The sequence below is a fragment of the Rutilus rutilus genome, assembly GCF_951802725.1.
Source record: "Rutilus rutilus genome assembly, chromosome: 1".
NCBI classification, from domain to species: Eukaryota; Metazoa; Chordata; class Actinopteri; order Cypriniformes; family Leuciscidae; genus Rutilus; species Rutilus rutilus.
The window spans coordinates 43,696,396-43,723,865 of record NC_140209.1 but is presented as its reverse complement, the minus strand read 5'-3'; the positions used below and the strand labels follow the sequence as shown (position 1 = coordinate 43,723,865).

Here is a 27,470-nt window from a genome sequence, read left to right as displayed (position 1 = left end):
TTTTTGTTCTGTTTCAGCAGCAAAAATAGTTAAACAAAGATCACAGCAACTTGTTTTCTCATTACTGAATGATTCAGCATTTTGAAACGAATCGCTTGACTCAAAGATTCAATGGTCAATCCATAAACATCTGTCTCAATCATGAATGACTCAGTCATTGGAACGAATCATTTGAACGAATGAATCAATGACTCGCTCATTAAGATGGTCGCCTGGCGACACCTAATGGCGGTTTAGTGTTATGTTTAAAAGTATCATTCTTTCCAACGTGCACCATTATCAATGTCCGTGCGGACGTCCGTTTTTTTACTTTCACTTTTATATTAGCGATTTAAAAGCACCCACTCGTGTCACACGTCGATTAACCGGTGGGAAAATATCCTCAGACACATACCTAATAAATGTATATTTAAATACAATATTGGCCTACCTGGTAAAAAGTTTTATATACTATTTTGATGTCCTTTTGGACACAAGAGGGCAGTATAGCCCTATGTTTGCTTTTTTGTTGAACCAAATAGCACTAAATAGCCTGTTTTTAACTTTTTCATTCTTCTTGAATTGCAAAAACAGAATAAAATGGGTTTAGTTGTGATATTTGTATACTTTTATATAGAAATAAATGGTATATAATTACATTTTTAGAAGATTTTTAGTGTTTCCTTTTTGGACATTACTTTAATCCCTCGCCATAGCAAAACCGTTTGAGATATTTATTATCCATTCACAACTTAGCATATTTAATGTAGTTTCATCATGTTGAAAAAGTTTGGTACGAATAAAATAAATAGTTTAAGAGGAGTGGCTAAAAATTCAGAGGCTGATTTTGCAAAAAAATTCACATTCAGACCAAAATATCTGACTTCCTGATGGCCAGAGCTATTGAATGTAAATTAGAAAGTTGTCCGGCTTGATGAGAACAATATAAAAACTATTTTTTCTTTACTGTAGTTAAAACTAACCCCCCCACTTTTGTCTAAAGCATGTTGAAAGTGACACACTTCCTGCTGCCAGTTGGTGGCGCTATAACTTTGACTCACAATAGCTACATCCATCTGATCGGCCTCTTACCACGAACACACTGCTGAAGTTTCATCAAGATCAGTTAATGTATGCAGAAGTTATTCCACTTCCGTGTTTCTCTTTTCTCGCCATAAATTCGATTCCTCGCCACGGCCAAACCGTTCGAGATATCAAAAATCCGTCCGCAATTTAGCATCCTCAAAGTCTTGACTACATGCACACCGAGTTTGAAGGGGACACGGTGAATTTTCTAGGAGGAGTATTTCACATTCCACAGCAAGCGTTTTCCAAACAACCCATAATAGCCGACTTCCTGTTGGGCTGGCGTAAAACTTGACCGGGGTAAAGTTGTTCGGCCCGATGAGATCTATATGTGTACCGAGTTTCATATTAATTCATGCGAGCGTGTTTGATATATGGATCAAGTTTTAGAACCCCGTTCAAGGGGGCGCTGTTGAGCCCCCCAGCCACGCCCGGGTACCAGCTTCAGCCCGGCCCTGATGGCCGTGGGTTCTGACTTGTGTGCAAAGTTTCAAGAGTTTTTGAGCACGTTAAGGACCCCAAAAGCCCCTGAAACCTTGATTAACAATATAAAAGCAATAGTCAAATCCCCCCCTCCCCTCACACACACACAGACACAGAGAGAGGGAGAGAAAATTCTTCAGAAAATCCACATTCAAACCAAAATATCTCTCTTCCTGTTGGTCGGAGATGGTTCATGTAAATTAGAAAGTTGTCCGTCTTGATGAGAACAATACACATACCAAGTTTTGTTGCTGTTGATAAAACTAACCCCCCCACTTATGACTAAAGGTGGCGCTACTGAGCCCCTCACCACGCCCGTTTCTGAAACTTTGCACATGTCTACGGGCTAATAAATGTGATGTGTCTGTCGAGTTTCATCCAATTTCAAGTATGTTAAGAGTCTCAAAAGCATCAAAAAAGAATATTAAAGTTTGAAGCGTTGCCATGGCAACAGTATTAAAGATATCAAAAATCCTTTCACAGGTCTACATCTGCCGTGTGTTTACATTATACACATAAAGTTTGAAGCAAATCGGGTAAAAATAAGAGGGTGATTTCAAAGCATTTTGAAAGTGACACACTTCCTGCTGCCAGTTGGTGGCGCTATAACTTTGACTCACAATAGTCACATCCATGTGATCGGCCTCTTACAACGAACACACTGCTGAAGTTTAATCAAGATCAGTTAATGTATGCAGAAGTTATAACACACTTCCTGTTTCCATTATTCGCCATAAATTCGTGTCCTCGCCACAGCCAAACCGTTCGAGATATCAAAAATCCGTCCGCAATTTAGCATCCTCAATGTCTTGACTTCATTCCCACCGAGTTTGGTGGCGATCGGGTGAATTCCCTAGGAGAAGTGTTTCAAATACCAGACCATGCGTTTCCAAACAACCCATAATAGCCGACTTCCTGTTGGGCTGGCGTAAAACTTAGAGCACGAAAGTTGTTCGGCCCGATGAGATCTACATGTGTATCGAGTTTCATATTATTACATGCAAGCGTGTTTGATTTATGGACACGTGTTCGGATCCCGTTCCAGGGGGCGCTGTCGAGCCCCCCTGCCACGCCCGGGTACCAGCTTCAGCCCGGCCCTGATGGCCGCGGGTTCTGACCTGTGTGCAAAGTTTCAAGAGTTTTCGAGCATGTTAAGGGCCCCAAAAGTGCCCGAAAGGTTGACAAAATAATAATAATAATAATAAATATAGCTGCGAGCAGCGATTACGGGCCCAAGCCGGTGGCACCGCAACCCCGGTGCCTTTAGTTACCTAAAGGCACCGGGGTGGCGGTACCGCCGGCTTTGGCCCTCCATCGCTGCTCGCAGCTATATTTATATATATATATATATATATATATATATATATATATACATACATACATACATACACATACATACATATATATGTATGTATATATATATATATATATTATTGTTCAAAAGTTTGGGGTCAGGAAGATTTTTAATGTTTTTAGGAGAAGTCTCTTCTGCTCACCAAGGCTGCATTTATTGATTAAAAATACAAACAAAAACAGTAATATTGTGAAATATTATTCCAATTTAAAACAGCTGTTTTCAATTTTAAAATATTTTACATAGTAATTCATTTCTGTGATCAAAGTTGAGTTTTCAGCATCATTACTCCAGTCTTCAGTGTCACATGATCCTTCAGAAATCATACTAATATGATGATTGATGCTCAATAAATATTCATTATTATTTTCAATGTTGAAAACAGTTGTGTACAGATTTTTTTTTTTTTAAATGCTTTGATGAATGTAAAGTTCAAAAGAACAGCATATATTTCAAATATATATATTTTTAACATTATAAATGTCTTTACTGTAACTGTTGATCAGTTTAACTCATCCTTCATAAATAAAAGTACTGATTTATTTTATTTCTTTCCCCCAAAAATAAAAATTTAATTATTACTAACCACAAACTTTTGAGCGGTAGTGTTTAACGTTACAAAAGCTTTAGATTTCAGATAAATGCTGTTCTTTTGAACTTTCTATTCATCAAAGACTGTACACAACTGTTTTCGACATTTAAAATAATAATGAATGTTTCTTGAGTATCAATCATCATATTAGAATAATTTCTGAAGGATCATGTGACAGTGACGACTGGAGTAATGATGCTGAAAACTCAGCTTTGATCACAGGAATAAATAACAGTTTAAAATATATTAAAATAGAAAGCAGCTGTTTTAAATTGGAATACTATTTTACAATATTACTGTTTTTGTTTGTATTTTTAATCAAATAAATGCAGCCTTGGTGAGCAGAAGAAACTTCTCTGTTATGTGCGCGCCACAGACTGCACGCACGTCCGCTTAGAGTTCCGCCTTTTGCCTTACGTCAATATTACGTTATTAGAAAAATATTTTTTTAGAGAATCGATTTTTTGACATTTGTGAATCGATTCAGAATCGTCCACATCCGCATCGCGATGCATCTAAGAATAAATTTTTTCTCCCACCCCTAGATTTCATACAACAGGTTAATAAACAGTTACAATTAAGTCACTTACATTTTAGATGCAATGTTGACTGTTTTTGTTCTGTTTCAGCAGCGAAAATAGTTAAACAAAGATCACGGCAGAACCATCACGCATCACGTGTTTTCTCATAACTGCACGATTCAGCATTTTTAACGAATCGGTTGACTCAAAGATTGAATGATCAATCCATAAACATCTGCCTTAATCATGATCGACTCATTCGAACGAATCGTTTGAACGAATGAATCAATGACTCGCTTATTAAGATGGATGCCTGGCGACACCTAATGGCGGTTTAGTGTTGTTTAAAAGCATCATTCTTTCCCACATGTGTGTGATTTGTGTGTGCAACATTATCATTATTTTTCTTTCACTATTATATTAGCGATTTAAAAGCACCCACTCGTGTCACACGTCGATTAACCGGTGGGAAAATATCCTCAGACACATACCTAATAAATATATATTTAAATACAATATTGGCCTACCTGGTAAAAAGTTTTATATACTATTTTGATGTCCTTTTGGACACAAGAGGGCAGTATAGCCCTATGTTTGCTTTTTTGTTGAACCAAATAGCACTAAATAGCCTGTTTTTAACTTTTTCATTCTTCTTGAATTGCAAAAACAGAATAAAATGGGTTTAGTTGTGATATTTGTATACTTTTATATAGAAATAAATGGTATATCATTACATTTTTAGAAGATTTTTACTTTAATCCCTCGCCATAGCAAAACCGTTTGAGATATTTATTATCCATTCAAAATTTAGCATATTTAATGTAGTTTCATCATGTTGAAAAAGTTTGGTACGAATAAAATAAATAGTTTAAGAGGAGTGGCTAAAAATTCAGAGGCTGATTTTGCAAAAAAATTCACATTCAGACCAAAATATCTGACTTCCTGATGGCCAGAGCTATTGAATGTAAATTAGAAAGTTGTCCGGCTTGATGAGAACAATATAGAAACTATTTTTTCTTTACTGTAGTTAAAAGTAACCCCCCCACTTTTGTCAAAAGCATGTTGAAAGTGACACACTTCCTGCTGCCAGTTGGTGGCGCTATAACTTTGACTCACAATAGCTACATCCATCTGATCGGCCTCTTACCACGAACACACTGCTGAAGTTTCATCAAGATCAGTTAATGTATGCAGAAGTTATTCCACTTCCGTGTTTCTCTTTTCTCGCCATAAATTCGATTCCTCGCCACAGCCAAACCGTTCGAGATATCAAAAATCCGTCCGCAATTTAGCATCCTCAAAGTCTTGACTACATGCACACCGAGTTTGAAGGGGACACGGTGAATTTTCTAGGAGGAGTATTTCACATTCCACAGCAAGCGTTTTCCAAACAACCCATAATAGCCGACTTCCTGTTGGGCTGGCGTAAAACTTGACCAGGGTAAAGTTGTTCGGCCCGATGAGATCTATATGTGTACCGAGTTTCATATTAATTCATGCGAGCGTGTTTGATATATGGATCAAGTTTTAGAACCCCGTTCAAGGGGGCGCTGTTGAGCCCCCCAGCCACGCCCGGGTACCAGCTTCAGCCCGGCCCTGATGGCCGTGGGTTCTGACCTGTGTGCAAAGTTTCAAGAGTTTTTGAGCACGTTAAGGACCCCAAAAGCCCCTGAAACCTTGATTAACAATATAAAAGCAATAGTCAAATCCCCCCTCCCCTCACACACACACAGACACAGAGAGAGGGAGAGAAAATTCTTCAGAAAATCCACATTCAAACCAAAATATCTCTCTTCCTGTTGGTCGGAGATGGTTAGTGTCAATTAGAAAGTTGTCCGTCTTGATGAGAACAATACACATACCAAGTTTTGTTGCTGTTGATAAAACTAACCGCCCCATTTATGACTAAAGGTGGCGCTACTGAGCCCCTCACCACGCCCGTTTCTGAAACTTTGCACATGTCTACGGGCTAATAAATGTGATGTGTCTGTCGAGTTTCATCCAATTTCAAGTATGTTAAGAGTCTCAAAAGCATCAAAAAAGAATATTAAAGTTTGAAGCTTTGCCATGGCAACAGTATTAAAGATATCAAAAATCCTTTCACAGGTCTACATCTGCCCAGTGTTTACATTATACACATAAAGTTTGAAGCAAATCGGGTAAAAATAAGAGGGTGATTTCAAAGCATTTTGAAAATGACACACTTCCTGCTGCCAGTTGGTGGCGCTATAACTTTGACTCACAATAGTCACATCAATGTGATCGGCCTCTGACCACGAACACACTGCTGAAGTTTTATCAAGATCAGTCAATGTATGCAGAAGTTATAATACACTTCCTGTGTCCCATTATTCGCCATAAATTCGTTTCCTCGCCTTGGCCAAACCGTTCGAGATATCAAAAATCCGTCCGCAATTTATCATCCTCAATGTCTTGACTTCATGCACACCGAGTTTTGAGGCGAATGGATGAATTTCCTAGGAGGAGTACATCAAATTCCACAGCATGCGTTTTCCAAACAACCCATAATAGCCGACTTCCTGTTGGGCTGGCGTAAAACTTAGAGCACGAAAGTTGTTCAGCCCAATAAAATCTATATGTGTACCGAGTTTCATATTAATTCATGCAAGAGTGTTTGGTATATGGACCAAGTTTTCGGACCACACTCGGACCCCATTCAAGGGGGCGCTGTCGAGCCCCCCTGCCACGCCCAGGTACCATCGTCAGCCCGGCCCTAATGGCCGCAGCTTCTGACCTGTGTGCAAAGTTTCATGAGTTTTTGAGCACGTTAAAGGCCCCAAAAGCCCCCGAACCCTTGAACAACAATAATAATAATAATAATAATAATAATAATAATAATCCTAACGAAAACAATAGGGCCTTCGCCCTTTCAGGGCTTGGGCCCTAATAAATAATCCTACCGGAAACAATAGGGCCTTCGCCCTTTCAGGGCTTGGGCCCTAATAATCCTACCGAAAACAATAGGGCCTTCGCCCTTTCAGGGCTTGGGCCCTAATAAATAATCCTACCGGAAACAATAGGGCCTTCGCCCTTTCAGGGCTTGGGCCCTAATAATCCTACCGGAAACAATAGGGCCTTCGCCCTTTCAGGGCTTGGGCCCTAATTAAAGCTGCAAGCAGCGATGAAAGGGCCCTCGCACCCGTGCCATCAACACTCGGTGGCTTTAGGAAGGCAGAGCATGGTTGGGAAATGTACATTTAAGGAGGTATATATAGTAAGAGTATGTCAAAGTCAGTTACAAAATGTTTTGTATAATGGTGATAATAGCATGCTTCATGACTCAGCTAAGTGTTGCTAGCATGTTCAGTCTGTTTCTAGCATGCTTAGTACACAATAATTATGTGGTTAGTACTGCACGGTGTTAACCATGTCAGTTTCTGTTGCCAGTAGGTGGCGTTATGACTATAACTGAATATGAGCATGGATGTGTGTTCAGGACAGAACTCTTATCAAACATGTGAAGTTTGGTGCAAATTGGACATTGCCTTCTTGAGTAACAACAAAGTCATGTTTCATTGAATTAGCATTCTTTAGAACTTAGCTAAGCATTGTTAGCATGTTTTAACATGTTGCTAGAACGGCATCAACGTGTTAAACATGTCACTTCCTGTTGCCAGTTGGTGGCGCTATTACTATAACTGAACATTCTCATGTAGATGTGTTCAGGCCATGACTCTTATCAAAAGTGTGAAGTTTGGGGCAGATTGGACATTCCATGCCTGAGTTACAGCAAATTCCTATTTAATTGCAATAATAGCATGCTTTAGCACTTGGCTAAGAGTTTGCTAGCATGTTTTAGCATGTTTCTAGTATGTTGTTAGCATGTTTAACACTTGCTGGCACTTTTTTATATGTTATTAGGAGTCCACAACAGTGTTAAACATGTCACTTCCTGTTGCCAGCAGGTGGCGCTATGACTATAACTGAATATAAGCATGGTCATGTGTTCAGGACAGAACGCTTATCAAAAGTCTGAAGTTTGGGGCAGATTGGACATTCCATGCCTGAGTTACAGCAAATTCATATTTAATTGCAGTAATATCATTCTTTAGCACTTAGCTAAGTGTTTGCTATTATGTTTTAGCATGTCTCTAGTATGTTGGTAGGATGTTTAGCACCTACTGGCATTTTTTTATATGTTATTAGGAGTCAAGAACAGTGTTAAACGTCACTTCCAGTTGCCAGCAGGTGGCGCTATGACTATAACTAAATATGAGCATGGACATTTGTTCAAGAGATAACTCTTATCAAACGTGTGACGTTTGGGGTAGATTGTACATTGCCTTCTTGAGTAACAACAAAGTCCTGTTTCATTGAATTAGCATGCTTTAGCACTTAGCTAAGTATTGCTAGCATGTTTTAATATGTTTCTAGCATGTTTAGAACTCAATGGCATTTTTAACATGTTGCTAGAACGGCATCAACGTGTTAAACATGTCACTTCCTGTTGCCAGTAGGTGGCGCTATTACTATAACTGAATTTGAGCATAGGCATGCGTTCAGGCCATGATTCTTATCAAACATGTGAAGTTTGGGGCAGATTGGACGTTCCATGCCTGAGTTACAGCAAATTCCTATTTAATTGCAGTAATAGCATGCTTTATCACTTAGCTAAGTGTTTGCTAGCATGTTTCTAGTATGTTGCTAACCTGTTTAGCACTTGCTGGCTCTTTTATATATGTTATTAGGAGACCACAACAGTGTTAAACATGTCACTTCCTGTTGACAGCAGGTGGCGCTATTACTATAACTGAATATTCTCATGTAGATGTGTTCAGGCCATGACTCTTATCAAACGTGTGAAGTTTGGGGCAGACTGGACATTCCATGCCTGTGTTACAGCAAATTCCTATTTAATTGCAGCAATAGCATGCTTTAGCACTTAGCTAAGTGTTTGCTAGCATGTTTTAGCATGTTTCTACTATGTTGTTAGCATGTTTAGCACTTGCTGGCACTTTTTTATATGTTTTTATATGTCCACAACAGTGTTTAACATGTCACTTCCTGTTGCCAGCAGGTGGCACTATGACTGTAACTGAATATGAGCATGGTCATGTGTTCAGGACAGAACGTTTATTAAAAGTGTGAAGTTTGGCGCATATTGGACATTGCCTTCTTGAGTAACAACAACATCCTGTTTCATTGAATTAGCATGCTTTACCACTTAGCTAAGTATTGCTAGCATGTTTTAACATTAGCTAGCATGTTTTAACATGTTTCTAGCATGTTTAGACCTCAATGGCATTTTTAACATGTTGCTAGAATGGCATCAACGTGTTAAACATGACACTTCCTGTTGCCAGTAGGTGGCGCTATTACTATAACTGAATATTCTCATGTAGATGTGTTCAGGACAGAACGCTTATCAAAAGTGTGAAGTTTGGGGCAGATTGGACATTCCATGCCTGAGTTACAGCAAATTCCTATTTAATTGCAATAATAGCATGCTTTAGCACTTAGCTAAGAGTTTGCTAGCATGTTTTAGCATGCTTCTAGTATGTTGTTAGCATGTTTAGCACTTGCTGGCACTTTTTTATATGTTATTAGGAGTCCATAACAGTGTTAAACATGTCACTTCCTGTTGCCAGCAGGTGGCGCTATGACTATAACTGAATATGAGCATGGCCATGTGTTCAGGACAGAACTCTTATCAAACGTGTGAAGTTTGGGGCAGATTGGACATTCCATGCCTGAGTTACAGCAACTTCCTGTTTCATGGCGAAACATCGAAATTTGTAAGGCCGCCGAGGACCCGCCCTTCGACGAAAACTCAAGATCTTCGCAATTTAACGTCGCAAAGGCCTTAAGATTACACTCACCAAATTTGAAGATGATCAGATTAAAACTGTAGGAGGAGTTCGTTAAAGTACGAGGCCTGAAAATGGCAAAAACTGCACAAAAATCTGAGAGGAAGTTCAAAATGGCTGACTTCCTGTTGTGTTTAGGGCTATGCTCCAAGAGACTTTTTTGTAGGTATTAGGTCATTACACGTATGTACCGAATTTCGTGCACGTACGTTGAACGTTGCGGGAGGCGCACTCCGTTGAACTTTTATAGGTGGCGCTATCGAGCCATTTTGCCCCGTCCAATTCTGAAACCTATATCAGATGTAAATTTTCGCCAGTTCTGACGCGTGTGCAAAGTTTCGTGAGTTTTCGCGCATGTTTAGGCCCTCAAAAATGCAATTCAATGCGGAGAAGAATAATAATAATAATAATAATAATAATAATAAACAGAGCAATTCCAAGAGGGTCCTCACACCATCGGTGCTCGGGCCCTAAATATCTGTCCACTATATGATTATGCAGTTTATTCAAGAGTTCACCAAAGTTCTTTACATGTGCAATGATTGATTTGCATGCATATGGATGGAAGTGAAAGTCTGCACCTGTCCTTAACTGTTTAGACAATCTTTTCTCTTTGCAAATGTATTCCTACATGCTCTAAAGATGCAGGATCTTATCCTAAATTTAGATTTAGTGCAAACTGAATTAATGAATTATGATTTCTGCATGAGAATATTTGCAGACTCTCTTTAATAAGCACAAATACAAGGTGATGAACCCAAGCTCAAACACACACACACACACACACACACACACACACACACACACGCACACACATTCTCCAGTCAGGAGAACAAATGTGACGTCCCCTGCTGCTGCTTCAGTGACCATAACCAGTGTTTTACTGTAAGCATTAGCATGCCGTTATGGGCAAAAGCCATTTGTAGGGCTGTCATGTAACAGGAAGCCATGCCCCAGGCCCTCTTCTATAAACACTGCAACTGAAGCATCACTAATACCGTCATAGCTACCTGCAGCAATACCTGCATCAGTTGTTCCCTACTGCACCTGCTGGTAACCAGGTGGGTAACCAGTCCCCACTAGCCCCAAATTTGTTCTCAGTAGCCCCGGATCTTATGTTGTTTTAGTAGAATTGTAGTAGAAGAAAACTACATAAATGTGGAAAATATTAATGATTAAATGAAAATGAGTACTTACAAATAAAACTGAAGTTGTGAAGTTGACCTGTAGTTGCTTCCTTTCAGCAGGGGTTCTCAACCAGGGGGCCGGGGCCCACTACGGGCCCTCAGCAAACTTCCAAGAGGGACTCAAGATGACTTAGAAGTATTTAAATTAATAAATTAGAGTTATGTTAGTTTAATATGTTAATAAGAATCTAAATCACATGCTAAAAAAGCAAGATGTAAACGGAAATCTTTGTTCCGTAGTTCTGGAATACAGAACATAACTTCTGGAATTTCTGGTTTAATTAAATATATCAAATTAATAAGCCCTGTTAATGGAAAAAAGAAAGTTTGAAAACAAGCAGCTTTGTCATAATTACAGCAGAAATATCTTAGCGAATGAATATTGCATTGGAAAATGTGGGACCTTCAAGCCAAAAAGGTTGAGAACCATTGCCTTAAGAATCTATTTCTACCAGATTTAACCCTTCATTCAATTTTGCTGATGTAACCTAATAAACGTAGGTTGATTCATTGATGTTAAAAATATTTTTGAATTGAATAAACTCAATTAACTTAGATGTTCTAGTACCACAAAGCAAACTGTTTTTGGTTAACAATTTTTGTATGTATAAAAGTTGTCCATTCAACTCTACATTACATTCCAAGTATTCTGAATATGATAGTTTTATGTGAGAAAGTGTAAAAAAATAAAAATAAAAATAATAATTTTTTTTTGAATCTGTTGATTCATTTCACAAAACCGGTCTAAATGATTTGTTCACTTACAAGACTGATCTGGTTCTGATTCTTCTCAGCTCAACGACTGATCCAGTCGCAGTGGTTCTCAGGTTAACTGCTCACTAGAGGAGAAGATTCTGTATATAGTGATTTAAATTCAGCTCTTTTTCTCAATGACTTGGAATATTTGAAATATTACATTGGCATTTCTTAAGCATGTTAACAAATAAAAAAAATAAAAATGATGTCAGATTCATTAATGGAGCTGTCTTTCTAAATGTGTGGAGCAAGAATCCTGCTGCAAATATACCCAATTAAACATTTTATTTCTTTTATGGACATTTAGAGATTCATAAATATTTATAATATAACAAACATTATACTGTTGTTCGCATAATAATGATTTCATAATACTAATGTTTTGGTGTTACATACACTTTTAGAAAACAGTTCAATGTGGGCAAAGGGGAAACATACTGTACCTGCATTCATTTGCAAGGAGGTTATGCATTTAACAGCATGACTTAACCAGGTTACATCTGATGTTTAAAATGGATCATGGGCTCAGTCCCTGATGTTTGCAGAATCTCATCACACTCGTTCGTAACGTTGCATTTTATGAGACAAAAGAAAAGGGCAAGAGCGCTCACCAAGACGTAATTATTAAAACATCATCCTTGAAATTACGGTCACCTTATTTTATCTATCTGTGTTGTGTCATCTTCATGCATGATTGACAAGACCTACAATTAGCTCAAAGTGCCAACTGCCAATTAAATGGCTGTAATAGGAGATAGCATCTGCTGTGATGTTGATGGGAAATGGAGTCCAAAATGACAGTGATGACAGGAAATTGAGTCAGCTGTGAGCCTGTTGGGAAATGTGATTTGAATGGTTGGCACATGAAATGTGTTTGCAGTGTGCACGCGAGTCACTTTGATCCTGTTGTGGTCACTGCCTCACACACACACTCGAATTCTCAACCCACCTTGAGCCCTTTATCAAAATGATTTGCGTCTGGCCATTAACATGTTAAACCCCACTGATTGCCTTTATCCTCTCTTCCATGCTATGAACACTCTCTCTCTCTCTCTCTCTCTCCCACACACTCCTGTCTCTGTGCTCAGTCTGTCTCTGTCTGTGTCCAGTAGGTGTGTAAATACGCCGCTGGCCTCTAAGCCTGAAGAAAGGTTAACCTGCTGCACTAAAACATATTAACCCTTTAGCCTACGTTCTGCATCAGCATCCAGGAGGGTCTCAGCCTCATTCTCTGTTTCAAATCTTAGCACAGATTTACCATGGTTATTTTTCACCAAACTTTCTCTAAACACCAAATTGTCTTCTACAGTGATATCACTCTCATGGATGGATATCACTCCATCACATAGTGCTTTTTATACACAGACAGACAGACAGACAGACAGACACACACTCTCTCTCTCTCTCTCTCACACACATTAAACACTACAGATTATAGGTACAGGTAACCAGAAAATACCTGGATGTCCCACAACTACTACGATGACGGTTTTATTATCCGGTGAGATAATGGGAGGGGAGCTCTCAATGGTGGAGAACAGCAAAATGGCTGATGTTGGTGGTCACATCAGTTCAATAATGGTTAATCCGCTATAAGGCATGCTCACACCAAAAAAGATAACTATAATGATAAGTATATAAGTATATTGGCACACCACACCAATGAATAATGCCTTGGATAATGTCATCTTCCACTTTTAATGCACTAGCTCATTAAATGCTGGTGTATTCTGATTGGCTGTCAATGTTTTTATCATTCATCAGCAGGGGAAAATCATCCTGAAAGTGACTCCAACGATATTGTTGCTCTGGGTCGCTATCGCTCTGTGTAGTAAAGCTGTGGTATAGACTATTCTCACAGAGTTACAATGCTTATAGTTATATTTAGCGTCCTTGGAGTGAATGGGCGTAAAAGCTCCACGTCAAAAAAGTTTACTGTTTTTTTGTGAAGGAAAAAGTACATACTACTTCGTCATAAATGCGTCTTTAACGGACAGCTCTGTCGCTTATGCATCCTGAGACCAAGACTGCAAAACTGTAAGCACATTATCTGCTTTACACCGTTTGCAATTGTAAAACAAACTTTTTGCAAAATGCTAAACACAGTTCTTGTTTCATTTGGAAAACACTGCCATTTAAATGCCACATTCATTTACAGATTACCTTCACCCAATGACCATGTGTGAAAACACTTATACATAATTTGTTCACTTAGAAATCAAAACTCAATGTTTTCAGGAAGAAATTATTTATTTTACACCCTTGAGTTTCTGTTTAGTGTAAATATACCTAATTTGATCACTGAAAAGCAAATAAATTTTTCACCCCTGAATTTTCTGTTTATTTTGTAAATACACTGAATGTGCAAGTCAAGTCACCTCACCTCACACAATACAGATCGTTTCAAAGCAGCTTCACAATAGTAACAAAATTCAAATTTTGCAGTTAAGCAGCTCTTACAGTACATGCCAATAGTGACATTATTCAGCTCAAGTCAGTTCGGTGTTGATTCAGTTCAGTTCAAAAACTGTAAAGTTTTATCAATTATGCATACATACTGTATATACAGTGTATTTGTGCACATATACATGTACATGTGAGTGCTATGACAAACTCCACAGCACACTGAACAAGCAAAAGACATAGTAGTGTTTTAAATTTTTCACATCCGTGTGTAGTTTGACATTGTTATACAATTGCAAACTGAGTGTAAAGAAGATATTGTGCTTACAGTCTGAAGATTAGGTACATAAGTGAATGGCTTCGCTAAGTGGGCCTCAAGTACCACTACTAAAAGTGTAAGCATTTTTAAAAAACTGTATGCACAAACAATTTTTGGAAGAGTTAAAATAGTGTTTGCTTTTGCAATGTTGTGGGTGCGTTTTGTGGTTTTGTGTGTAGAGTTTTGAGAGATGGAGCCATAGTTTCAGAAATTGTAAGCAATTTTTAAAACCTGTAATATTATTAATATATAAAAGCAATCTTAACTCAATTAAAATGCTAAACACAAAATAATCATCAAGATGTTTCTTTTCCCCTCTATACATATTGTTTTTACTGAAGAACATACCGTTTCTTTCACTTCCAGTTTCTCCTAATAATATATTAGGTAATATATATATTGACTATAATATATGTGACCCTGGACCACAAAACCAGTCACATGGGTCATTTTTATGAAATTGAGATTTATACATCATATGAAAGCTAGATAAATAAGCTTGTCATTGATGTATTGTTTGTTATGATAGGACAATATTTGATTGAGATACAACAATTTGGAAATCTGAGGGTGCAAAAAAATCGCAACATTGAGAAAATCGCCTTTAAAAATGTCCATTTATGTTCGCGACTGTGCTGCATCCACTCACAAAAATAAATGTTTTATATATTTACGGTAGGAAATTTACAACATATCTTCATGGAACATGATCTTTACTTAATATCCTAATGATTTTTGGCATAAAAGAAAAATCGATCATTTTGACCCATAATCAATTGCCACAAAAATCAATTGTGGCTATTGCCACAAATATACCCATGCGACATTTAACAGAAACTGGGAAAGTATAGGTAAACCACAATTCCTTTTGTGATACCAGAAGTTTCAAGTTCATTTACATTTATGCATTTGGCAGACGCTTTTATCCAAAGCGACTTACATTGCATTTCAAGGTACACATTTACATTCTTATCAGTTCTTGCTTTCCCTGGGAATCAAACCCATGACCTTAGCGTTGCAAGCACCAACGCTCTACTGTTTGAGCTACAGGAAAGTCATTTACTTGGTTTATAGTTCTGTTATATAAGGGGCTTTCGGTTGAGAACCACTGCCTTAAAAAAAAAAAAAGACACATCACCTTTAACCTCTTAATCATAATACTCAACCACGCACATATCTGACGTTTAGCACATATACTGTACACAGCCACATAGAGCAGTTGCAGTGCACTGCTTCCTCCTGAGGGAAAGTCCAATTTTAGGATTAGACACTAGTGTGGATTCTGGGGCCAGCGACATGGCCTCCTTGTTTCAGCTACAAAACCTTCTATGATATCAAGTGGAATAGAAAGCCTGATGCCTCAGCATTACATTTAAGATCCCATCACGAACAATACACATACTGCGGCGAGAGATTTGAAGGAAAGCAGTGGAAACGTGAACACACTCTACCCCCACATGTCTGCCAGCTGATGCGGAGAAAGAAAAAAAAAGCCCATTCTATTTTTACTTCAGAGTTCAGTCCAGCAACTGTGTTTATTCCTTTTAGAGGGAGATGTTTGAGGTGGCACGCCGCAGACAAGGGGGGCCGCTCAAATAAAGGATTCTGCCGTGTAAGCAAAACCCCAGAGATAACCCATTCATCTGCTGTTATACAACAAAACATGTGGACCTATGATGAAAAATGGTAATTATTGGTCGGGCAGATTGCCATAGACAGATGCACTGGCACTACAACAGTGTGTATGTTGAGCTGTTATTGTTTCCCCTATAATAAAATTGTGACAATTAATTTTAGTGGCGGTTACCGGCTACCACACTGGGTGGCTGCACTATTTCAGCTGACACAAGAGTACTGCAGTTAAGGAAAGTGGAGTTTTTCCAAAACAAGACATCAATAAAATGTTTGCGTATCACTGAAAACAGGAAACTATATAAAATAGCCTCTGGCATTCAGTGAGCAATATATCTAAAAATATTTGACGATCAAGTTATCTTGGTGTGAAACGGCGAGATCAATGGTGCAAGTAACACATAACGCTCCTGATCCTCAGCGTTGAGATGATGTTAATGAAATGTAACTAAATCCAATAACTGGGCCATACGTTCCTCACACAGAGCCGTACAGTGCGTTAACTAGGCTCAGCAGTCGGCTAAGTACCTTATCATCAGCACAGACAGTGAGCGAGCTAACATAAACTCCACACAGACTCTACAGCAGTCGTCACCATTGGGGAAAGACTCTGATTATGCAAACATTATGGGAAAAAAGAAAAACCATACATACTTAAATCCCTGCTCAGCATAAGGATGAAATTATTTTGAACAGCGGGCACTTTCTATGTCTTCGCAGGCTAAGATGGAGCGTTAATTCCAAAATAGAAGTTAGTTAAAGGCTATCAGATGGTTTAAGTATGTAATTGTAATTACGAAGACAAGATGACCCTGACATGACTTATAAAACTAATTTAACGCTTTATTAATAAAGACACTGAATAGGGATCTCGGAGTGTACAAGATTAGAATTAACATTTTAAATAATAATAATAATAATAACACTGATTATATTAATGTTGAAGCATGCACATAAATCTTTAATTATCAAATTGAGATATGTATATGAGATACGAGTCTGCAAGAATGTCTAATAATATAGAAATGAAAAAAAACAAGGATTTGAGAACATGGACTCTTTGGTGCGAGTGGAGTTTCTAGTGGCACTTGCACATCCTCGATACTAATCTACAGGTCAATTTTCTGACCAAAAATTACAGAGCACAAAACACCCGCAGGACTTTTTTTTTTTTTTTCAGATCTGCTCTTGGAGTAAATGTGCCAGATGTCCTTCACTGAGAGACAGAAAGTTCACACTGCTTGTCACTCAAGATGACTGCGAGGAACTTGCATTGTATATTGTAGCAGGTGCTGCGTATGTTTGTTAATCTGATGTTTTTTAAGTTTTTATTTTGTTATTGATACCATGTTTTACACTATCAGCATGTTTGTGTCTCTAAAATGTGTAAAATTTTTGTAAAATGACTAAAATGTCAAAACATTCAGGTGATTATTTTTTTGGGAGGGGGGGGGGATTCTGTCTAAAAATATAAATAAATAAACAGGCAACATTTTTACAAGTTTACATCAAGCACAGTGTTACTAAATAAATATTTTACTCAATGTTTATAGTGTATCTTTTTCTAGGAAGAATTAAGCTCTGTTGTGCTAATGTAATGTGACGCGTAGCAATATTTTATTTTTAGGCAGTCACATGGGAGTGAGGCTGACATGTTTTTTTTATTCTGTTGCTTCACTATGGGCAGCAAGAATGCATCTGTCGGTACTCACCACAATAAGGTCTGTGTTACAACTCGTTTTAACTTTCCTTTCCATTATGTATCGATTCGGTAACCTCAAAGAGGATCTTCAGACTTTCTGCATGCTTTATTCGTCTGATCTTTGGCGTAAGGATTGTGTGCTCAGCTTCATTTTCATCCCCACCTTGTCTCCCATTATTGCTCAGGTCCTGAGGTTTCAAACTGCCATGCTGAATCCAAGTAAAACAGCCTCAGAGATGCACTGAGCCAAGACTTTTACATAAATAAATGTGCTCGCTGTGCAACGTTATGACACTCACCCACTTAAAAAGTCCACTACCAAAATATATTTAACACTATGTAGCAAGCTTAAACTTCACAACTTTACCTAATCTTATGAGATACGATTACAAACTCTGTTAACTTGACAACACGCTTCCATATAAATGTCATAAAAATGTATAAAACATACATAAATGCAATAAATTATCCATTACCACGATTCAAGAAACATATAAAAAGAATTTAATATTTTACTTTGTACACGTCCATAATTGCAGGCTCTGTGACTCCAAACATAATTCATTTAATCTCAACATTTAGGAAGATGTTTAGCCATCTGCAAACAGTGCAGCCGTTTAAGCCAATGAATGAGGCGTTGACGTCACGTGCCCACATCCCACACACACACTCCTCCACACGAGCACTCGTCCACGTTTGCACAAAGCTCGCGCGATGTCAGAGACATGACTAATAGTATGCTAACTCTCCTGCTTTGTGTTGGCTGTGTAGTGGCTGATTTATGTGTAGGCTCGGGGGAGAGAAGCCCCCCAGGTTATTGAAATATTCTATGTGGGGTTTGAGGCTGAATGTTTGTACAGGTAAATCGATGGTTGCAGTCGATACTCTCTACCCATGGCTAAGCGAGCCGAGAGGGGCGAGCAGGGCCTCACAGAAGCCGGCGCGACTCCTGCCCTTCTCCATACAGGTCACATCACGTATCGCAGCAAATTAATCCCGACCTCCATTTTACTTTCACACTTTATTTTTACACACTCGAGTTACGCTGCCGTCTGCCAATGACATGATCTGTGCGTGGCCGTATTCGAGTGGTCTGTGAAAGACTGCAGGGCTGGATGAGATCTGATGGGATGTGATTGGGAATGATGGGGCTGCTGATGGTAGAGGAGAGATCCTCTTCTCGCATGTGTCATAAAGTTTTTGCGCTCAGCCTCGGCGGGGCTTTTCCACAGTGATGTTACGGATCGGGATGAAAGATGACGTGCGGGACTGCACGACACATATGCAGACGTGTACACAACTCACACTTGCGGGGCACTTTGAAACCTCGAGTGTGCATGAGAAAACAAGTCATAAGTATTCTGTGATCCTCATCCAATCAGATGTTAAGTACACACAGACACTATAAGATCATAAGCGCATGCATGTACACAGCACTCTCTCCCACATACATACAAACACTCCTTGATTTACTCGCACTAACAATTCCTCTCGGAGACTACTGATACTTCCTGTCTGTCTGCATTTAGGATGCAACTGGAGGGCTGGGGTCCGGCCTCTCTGAAATCAGGCACTTTTTAAAATAAATAAAAGTGTTAGCAAAAACATCCAACACCAAAATGTATTTGAAATAGATTTATTTTATGCTAAGTATACTACAAATACATTTACATATTTATGTAGGCTACTTAATATAAATACCCTACAATTGTATTGTTGGTATACTAAATTGTTATACTTAAAGTCTGCTAAATTGGAACAACTAATTTTGCACTTGAGTGATCTGGAAATAGTGCTGAAGTTCCAAGAACTTAAGGACTAAACAACCTTCAAGGCTTTTTAAACTTGCAGGTAAAAATTTGTCTTGCCGAACTTTCCATTTTTAGTTTACTCTACGCTGTTGCTGGGGCAATGCAGCCAAAGTTTTTTCCCCGCTTGACTATCTTTGTAATAAAAGAGCTTTTGTGAAGCGAAACACCCCTAGGTTGTGAGACATATATACACGTGCTTCTGGCAAACAATTAATTGGCACTTTGCAGTGCTAAAAGTGTTGATACGCTTGATTCCTGTTTGGCTGGGAGGGGAGCAGAGCAGCAGCCATTAATCAGAGTGTCTCTCAGCCATTTACAGAAGCATGTAAACTATCACACTGTTGCAGTGGCAGTGCAGCCGCAGCCATGCCAGCTCATCTCAGCGATGTGTGTTTCCAAGGCCTTCTGTGAAATCTTACTTCAGCACTTTCGACCACCTCTCTCTCTTTCTTATTCCTCTCGCTCCTGTGATTTCATGTGGCTCTGCAGGCTAGAACCATGCAGACTCTGTATGTTTCAGTCAGTGGGGTGTGGATGTGTCCTCTTATGAAATCAATGCGTGTGTGTGTGTGTGTGTGTGTGTGTGTGTGTGTGTGTGTGTGTGTGTGTGTGTGTGTGTGTGTGTGTGTGTGTGTGTGTGTGTGTGCGTAATTTTTTTTCTGTATAAACATTTTGGTGAGTGTATTTACATGAGCAGTCATTGGGATTTAAAGGGATAGTTCACCCAAAAATGATAATTATGTGATCATTTATTTACTCACCATCATGTCAGTCCAAGCCTGTGACTTTTTTACTTCTGTGGAACACAAAAGATGATATTTTGAAGAATGTCTCAGCATTTTATTAATTTTTTTACCCAATGTTGTCTTGGACCCAGCTGACTTTCATTTTATCTAAAAACATTTTTGAAATTTGGGGTGAAGGGATTTTAGGGATAGCAAAAGGATATTGAGAGTGAAGTATATAAGTATAATACCCCCTAGCAAATAATATAATATAACGAAAATAATGATTATTTCCAAACAGGTTTTCCAACCACCCTTCTGTCGTAAGTTACTCTGAGACAAACAGGTAGTCCTACCACAGGTGTATAGTTTCCTCTGCAGATTCAACTGGGATAGAAAGTGTTTTAAAGTTTGTTTCAAACACACACACACACACAAACACACACACACACACACACACTTTGGTCCTGGTCTAAAGGCTGCATCCCACACCCTGAGTGACACCATGACTAATACATACACAGATAAACACCATCTATGACAAACATGATAAGAGTGCGGTGCAAAACTCGCTGACAAACACCCCCAGATCCGCATCCCTATGGAAATGCTGACACATACTGACTGATGGATGTCTCCATGGATACCTGTCACCGTGGAGACAGACACCATGTCTCTCTCAGTGCAGTGCCATCAGAATCAAAGCTAGCGAGTAAAGCAGCGGGGAGGGAGGTGTGGAGAGATGGACATGAACAGAGGAGAGCAGAAGAAATGCTGCGTTTATCTGACAGCCAATGCTGCAGTGTTTCTTTGGAGGTCTCCTCCCTCATGCGAACCTGTCGGCTTGTTGCACCGTTCTGTAGGAGGACATATTCATCTCTGCCGCTTTTCTTTCCTTTCCAGCTCCTTTCTCATTCAACTCTCTCTCTCCATCCCTGCTTGGCCGGGCTGATTTACCACTCGATAGAAAATCAATTAAATTATAGTTTTAGCTTGAGCTTGTACATTTTTCCCAATTGATTATTGGCCATTCAAGTGTCGACAGTCAGCGCTGCATAATCAGCTCAGAAAGAGCCTTTAGATTAAACCTACTAAACATAATTAACAAGTATTACGTTTTCAGTTAACAAAGATATGTAGGCAAATTATTACAGAAAAAAAAATTTAAACTAAAGATTTAAACCTAAAACTCCACATATTCAAAGTAAAAACCTTAACCAGGGCTCAACCATAAGGATTTTTTTCAGCTTGTCCAGTCGGGCAGCAGTTATTCGATTTTCACTTGCATTGACAACCTTTTCACCGCCCCTCAAATAAAGAATCATTCATTTTAGTAATGCATTTCTTTTTTTGCATTTGCTAGAAAAATGTCTATTTTTCATTAAATGTTAAGTTTACAAAAACTACATTTAATTTACAAATACAAATAATTTTTAGTCAACATTTAAATGATTCAAATTATTAAAATAAATCTGTAAATTAATAACATTTTAAAATATTAAAATACTTTTGCTAGAAAACAATATAATTTGCAATATAACAACATCATTTGCAATTCATACCGAAGCTTTCAAAACTAGCATATGTTAGCCAGTTAGATGACATTATCTGGGTGACAAATCAGCACAATTTGTAACAATATTGTAGGAGACGTGTAAATAGGTGTAAAAAGTCAATGTACTACAACAACAATGAATGTAAGAATTCATTTTTAGTGGCAAAGCGGCACTGACCCAAAAGGTCCAAAACTCTCTCACACTGGTCCTGGGTCATCAGGACCTCCTTATTGTTGAGCCCTGTTACCTTTAGACCAACAAATCCAGCCCACTTTTTAAAAACAAAGTGTCTGCTGTGTATTTGAGTTAATCATTTGGATTGTAACAGTAGTGTTTCACAGACTTGGTAATGGTAAAATCATTATTCCTGACAAAATTTGAAACTTTCTTCAATCGAATTGTATTTCCTCTCATATTAACTTCAGCTGCCCACACCACACCTCCAAATGCACACCCCAGGATGTCATCCTAGTAACATCATTGCATTGCTCTCTCTCCTTGTCTGCTCTCCAGACCCTCCTGAAACTCCCTAAAGCTCCTGGCAGCCTACTCTTCAATGTCCTCCCTCCATCATTCTCTCCCACACTGGGTGAAATGGAAGCACGCTCTGAGAGCCTGGGGTTGCTATAGTAACAGGCTCACTCACCATCTTGCGTGTCACCATCACATGAGCTCCTGACGACCATAGCCCAACTCCGAGGCTATGTGGCTGGGACGGCTCCATCACTCTGCTCTGGGGATTCACAACCCCACCTGGGACTCCCTGTCTCTCTCCGTGCTGCCACTGCTGCTACATAGGGCTGTATCTACACAGGGAGAGATGACAAGGTCGACCAAATAATTAACGAGCGGGCAACTAAATGAAATAAATAAATAAATCCACATGCCTGAGTCAACTATCTGTAGATTTTCAACACCCACAGCAGGGCTCAATAATAAGCCTTTTTTTTTTTTGTGCTGGCCCGGGTTGGTCGAGCACGAACGGTTCAGATTTTTACTTGCCCTGCCATCAGTTATACTGGCACCACCACAAATAAATAATAGCTATTTTTAGCCACATATTTTATTATGCAACAGAATATATTTATGTTTTTAAAATGTTTGATTACAAAACCAAAAGTCTCACCATTAAAAGCCATGTCCCAAGCACACAAATATAATGTTCTCATTATAATTTTATGTAGCCTACATGACAAACTTGTGCTGCCACATGTTGCACTTAGGGTGCAAGGGTGGCTTGCTCGCTTCCGGTTGGTGGAGAGTTCCTGCCTCAAGTGGAGGAGTTCAAGTATCTTGGGGTCTTGTTCACGAGTGAGGGAAGGATGGAACGGGAGATCAACAGATGGATCGGTGCAGCTTCTGCAGCAATGCGGTCGATGTACCGGTCTGTCGTGGTGAAGAAGGAGCTGAGCTGCAAGGCAAAGTTCTCGATTTACCGGTCGATCTACGTTCCTACTCTCACCTATGGTCATGAGCTGTGGGTCATGACCGAAAGGACAAGATTCCGGATATAGGCGGCCGAAATGAGCTTTCTCCGCAGGGTGGCTGGGCGATCCCTTAGAGATAGGGTGAGGAGCTTGGTCACTCGGGAGGAGCTCAGAGTAGAGCCGCTGCTCCTCCACAACGAGAGGAGCCAGCTGAGGTGGCTCGGGCATCTGTTCCGGATGCCTCATGGACGCCTTCCCAGGGAGGTGTTCCGGGAGCGTCCCACCGGGAGGAGACCCTGGGGAACCGGCTGGCCAGGGAACGCCTCAGTATTCCCCTGGAAGAGCTGGAGGAAGTGTCTAGGGAGAGGGAAGTCTGGATGTCTCTGCTTAGACTGCTGCCCCCGCGACCAGGCCCCGGATAAGCGGAAGAAGATGATGATGATGTTGCACTTAACTGTAGTTTTTCCTTTTTTTGAAGTGATTCCAATCATATTTCAAGCAATTCAAAACCATCATGGCAAACAGTGCACATCTGAAGTGTCTCTGCAGAAGGAAATGGTCCATTATTTATCTGCTTTATTATTTATCGGCTGATGCCAATAGGGCGGCTGATATATCGTGCATCCCTAATAAACATAAGCTAAATATAAATAAAAAGAATCACATAAACATTTCTACTCATTTCAAATGATGTTTCCAAGACCCTCACTTGCTAAATAACATTGAAATCAGCAGAATTCACACCAGTAATATTTAACACATCCCAGAAGTCCAAATGTTTAAGTTTACAAGGCATAAAAACACATGTGCATACTCAACAAACAATGTGCAGTGACAAGTGAGGCACTGGCCTGATAGGGAAACTGACAGTTCCGTCAACTGGCTCAAAACTCTCTCACACGGGCCCCGGGGCCATTGGGCCATCCTTACTTGTATAGGCCTGCACTGGATCACTGAGAAAACGGAGAGAGCGAGAAAGAAAAGTATATGTGTGGGTGAAAGAATAAAGGCCAGCACATTCGCATGATGGCACTCTGCATAATCACTCTAAACATGGAGCCAAGACTCTGATTTATCACAGTAACAGGGCTGACGTCACTCGGACACTTGCGCTACCTTGCGCTACCTTGCTCTACCCTTCTCCATCTTTCTTCCTTTGCCCTTCACTCTCTCCTTTTCTTATGACAGCACCCTCACCTGAAGACAGGGTAACTTACAGTTTTTCATCACTTTCATAAACACCTTACACCTTACTATAAATGTAAATGAGCAAAGGTGTACATTTTCTCATTTGCCTCTTTCTCTAATGGACCTATACATAGCACATATTTCCATGGCATCGTGAATATGGTTGGAAATGCAGAACCAGTTTTTATTCTGTTAACAGTTCTTCAAAATCCAAATTGTTCTGCCGATCGATGCAGACAGAAAAGTTCCTTCCTGAAAGTCAATGCGAATTGCCTTTTGCAACCCACTGTACTTACACAATGTGGATAATTCTGAGTGAATCAAGATACTAAACTAGCAGAAATTAAGGATGGGATTGGATTTTATCCATTGGGAATTGACTGGATTGTGAAAAGTGGATAATGCATCAACTATTAAAAAAGTTTCCGTTAATTGAAATAAAGCTGAAATAAAATATAAATATTAGCCTAGGTGAAATTAAACTTAAAAAATGAAAATGAGAAATGTTGCCTTGGCAACTAACTGAAATAAAATAAATTTGAAGCACTAAAATTATTAAAAATAAAACTGAAATAAAAACAGAAATACTGTAATAAAAATAAAATATGACAAAAGCATATTAAGCATTTTAATAAATACTATAATGTCAGAATAAATATTATGTCAGAGGAACTTTTTACTACATTTTGATTAATCATTTCAAATAAAGAAAATTATTTAATAACATGAACCTGAACAATAAAACCAGGAACATGCAATAAAGTCAACAAGTTCTGAATTTTGAATTAAATGTGTATCTGAATTACAAACAGTAATACAAAGATATGCCTTTTATTGTGATGAGCTGCCTGCAGAGTCATTGCCTGATAAGGCAGCGAGGCAACAAGTCAACTGCCTATAACTTTGCAGCCTACAATAGGCTATCTGTCTCAAACTCATTAGTTATTAGTTTGAATTAGTTTATCGACTCACACACTTGACTGAATAAGTAAGAGTGTTCTTCCGCAAAATCCTAAGATAATCATAAATTGAATCTTTAAGGAACCGGATTCATTATTTTCCTTATGATTCCCAACCTTAACTGTGATTCCCAACCTTAAACTTCCTTCGCATTAGACACTTTCTTCGCGACTACTTCCTCCCACCCCAGAGGACAGCATTAAGATGATCCCCAAACGCACGCAAGCCCACATCGTGGTGACCGCCACTTCACAGTAAATAAACTCTCCCTCAGGGACAGTGTCTGCTTAAAGCCCCACGAAAAGCAAAACAGATGAGGCTCTGAATCTGGGACTTCTAATCAGACATCATCATCATCATGGTGATACATTGTATTCTGGCTGGCCTGCTTTGTAAAACACAGTTGACACGCTTATTCTTACACAGAAAAGCACATACTCTCGCATGCAGATTTACAACAGGAAAAGCCCCTTTGCTTGAGTCTATATTGCTGCTCTGAGCTCTCCTCCTGCCCTGGCTCACTTATTCCTTCGGTGACCCGAATCAAACTCCTTCCAGATAGTGTGGCTCAATGCGGCGGCACCGCCATAGTGCTTGCATTGTGAGGTCACTGAAGCCTGAATGCTCTCATTACCAAACTGCCTCTCCAAACACATGAGCTAACCATAGCCTGACCACTTCCATTACCCCAAGTCAGCTTTACTCACACATGATCGAGCCATTGTCTGACCACCCTTACAAGTTAGGCTCTGGCTGTTTACCCATGAAATAAGCAGTTCCTGACAGTCTCTGTTAGGGAATATCAATGTGACAATCCATTATCTATATAACATCATATTACGACCTCCTCGTGTCAATGACTCGTGAACACATGGCTGAATCTTAGGTTGACTTGAAGCTGACCCAGTGCTTTTGCCAATATGCATTAGGATCATGGCTAAAACACTTCCAGATGTACAGTTCTTCATGTTTTGAGTCAAACATGATGGGCTAAACATAGTGCCATCACTTGCAGTTAGCATTAGTCACGCATGGATAAACCACAGCATGGCTGCAGTCACTACAAACACATTGTGCAGAGAATATGTTCTGAGAGCATCTTGGCTGGCGAGCTTTCTTCAAATAGCTGCACAGAGGTCAGCATCTGCCATGACTCAACTTAGTTTATGAAGCGAAAACCCAAAAATACACCATGAAACCATGTGTGACCTTAAAAGCCCTCCATGTATTCTCTCTCTGGCCAAAACAAATCTAAACGCTTATTGTTCACCTGCCTCGCGTCAACAACACCAGCGCTGAACACAACCAAGACATGAAAGTCTGCTAATGTACACATAATCTAAACAGAGGTAGACTGCTTTATTAACGCACGGCTGGCTATTTCGCTTCAAATCCACACAGACTCATTAATAATCCCTCACGGGAAATTTACTTAACTCGGCACTGGCCATCCATGCCTATTGTCCGTCTTCGCGAACACACGATCAAGATGTTCCCCCCTCCCCTCGCACATGACAGACCTCTCGCCCGAGTCCCTTCATCCCCAAAGCCTTTTACCTCCACATGAACGCACTTACATCGCTCCAGTGGGCTTCCAGATCTTGCCACAGGAGACTCGAACACCGCGAACGCTTCCTGCCTGGGGAGACGTTTCCACTATTTCCAATTATGTCACTTCAGGGCTGGATTCCGGTATTAATTTTATATCACTAACCACTGCCATTCCTTACTGACAATTACTCAATAATTAAAGGTCTGAGAGTCTTCATTGTTCCCCTGAAGGACCAACACACAGGACTGGACTGGGGAACTCAATCAAAGCAATCACGGCTAATTATGCCGTGGCCCTCTTCCTCCACGCCCCCACTCTGCAGGGAGAGCGAAGGAGGCCAGAATCAGCACTATGGATGGGTCAGCTCTCGCACGGCTCAATCCACCCCATTTATCGGTTTTGAAAGCAG

General features: G+C 39.5%; 1 protein-coding gene across 3 annotated transcripts in view; it reads right to left on the bottom strand.

Moving 5' to 3' along the window:
• Positions 1-27,470, bottom strand: part of lrrc4ba (leucine rich repeat containing 4Ba) — a 64,870-nt gene that overhangs the window by 32,834 nt on the left and 4,566 nt on the right. The window contains exons 2-3 of one of the 3 annotated variants that reach the window (XM_084413971.1): positions 22,581-22,740; positions 20,415-20,449 (exon numbers count right to left, since the gene is read on the bottom strand). The exons of 1 other annotated variant lie outside the window; for it this stretch is intronic. The gene's annotated coding sequence lies outside the window, so the exon portion shown is untranslated. The remainder of the gene's footprint in view (positions 1-20,414; positions 20,450-22,580; positions 22,741-27,470) is intronic. One more of the 3 variants, XM_084413970.1, reaches the window with a different exon arrangement.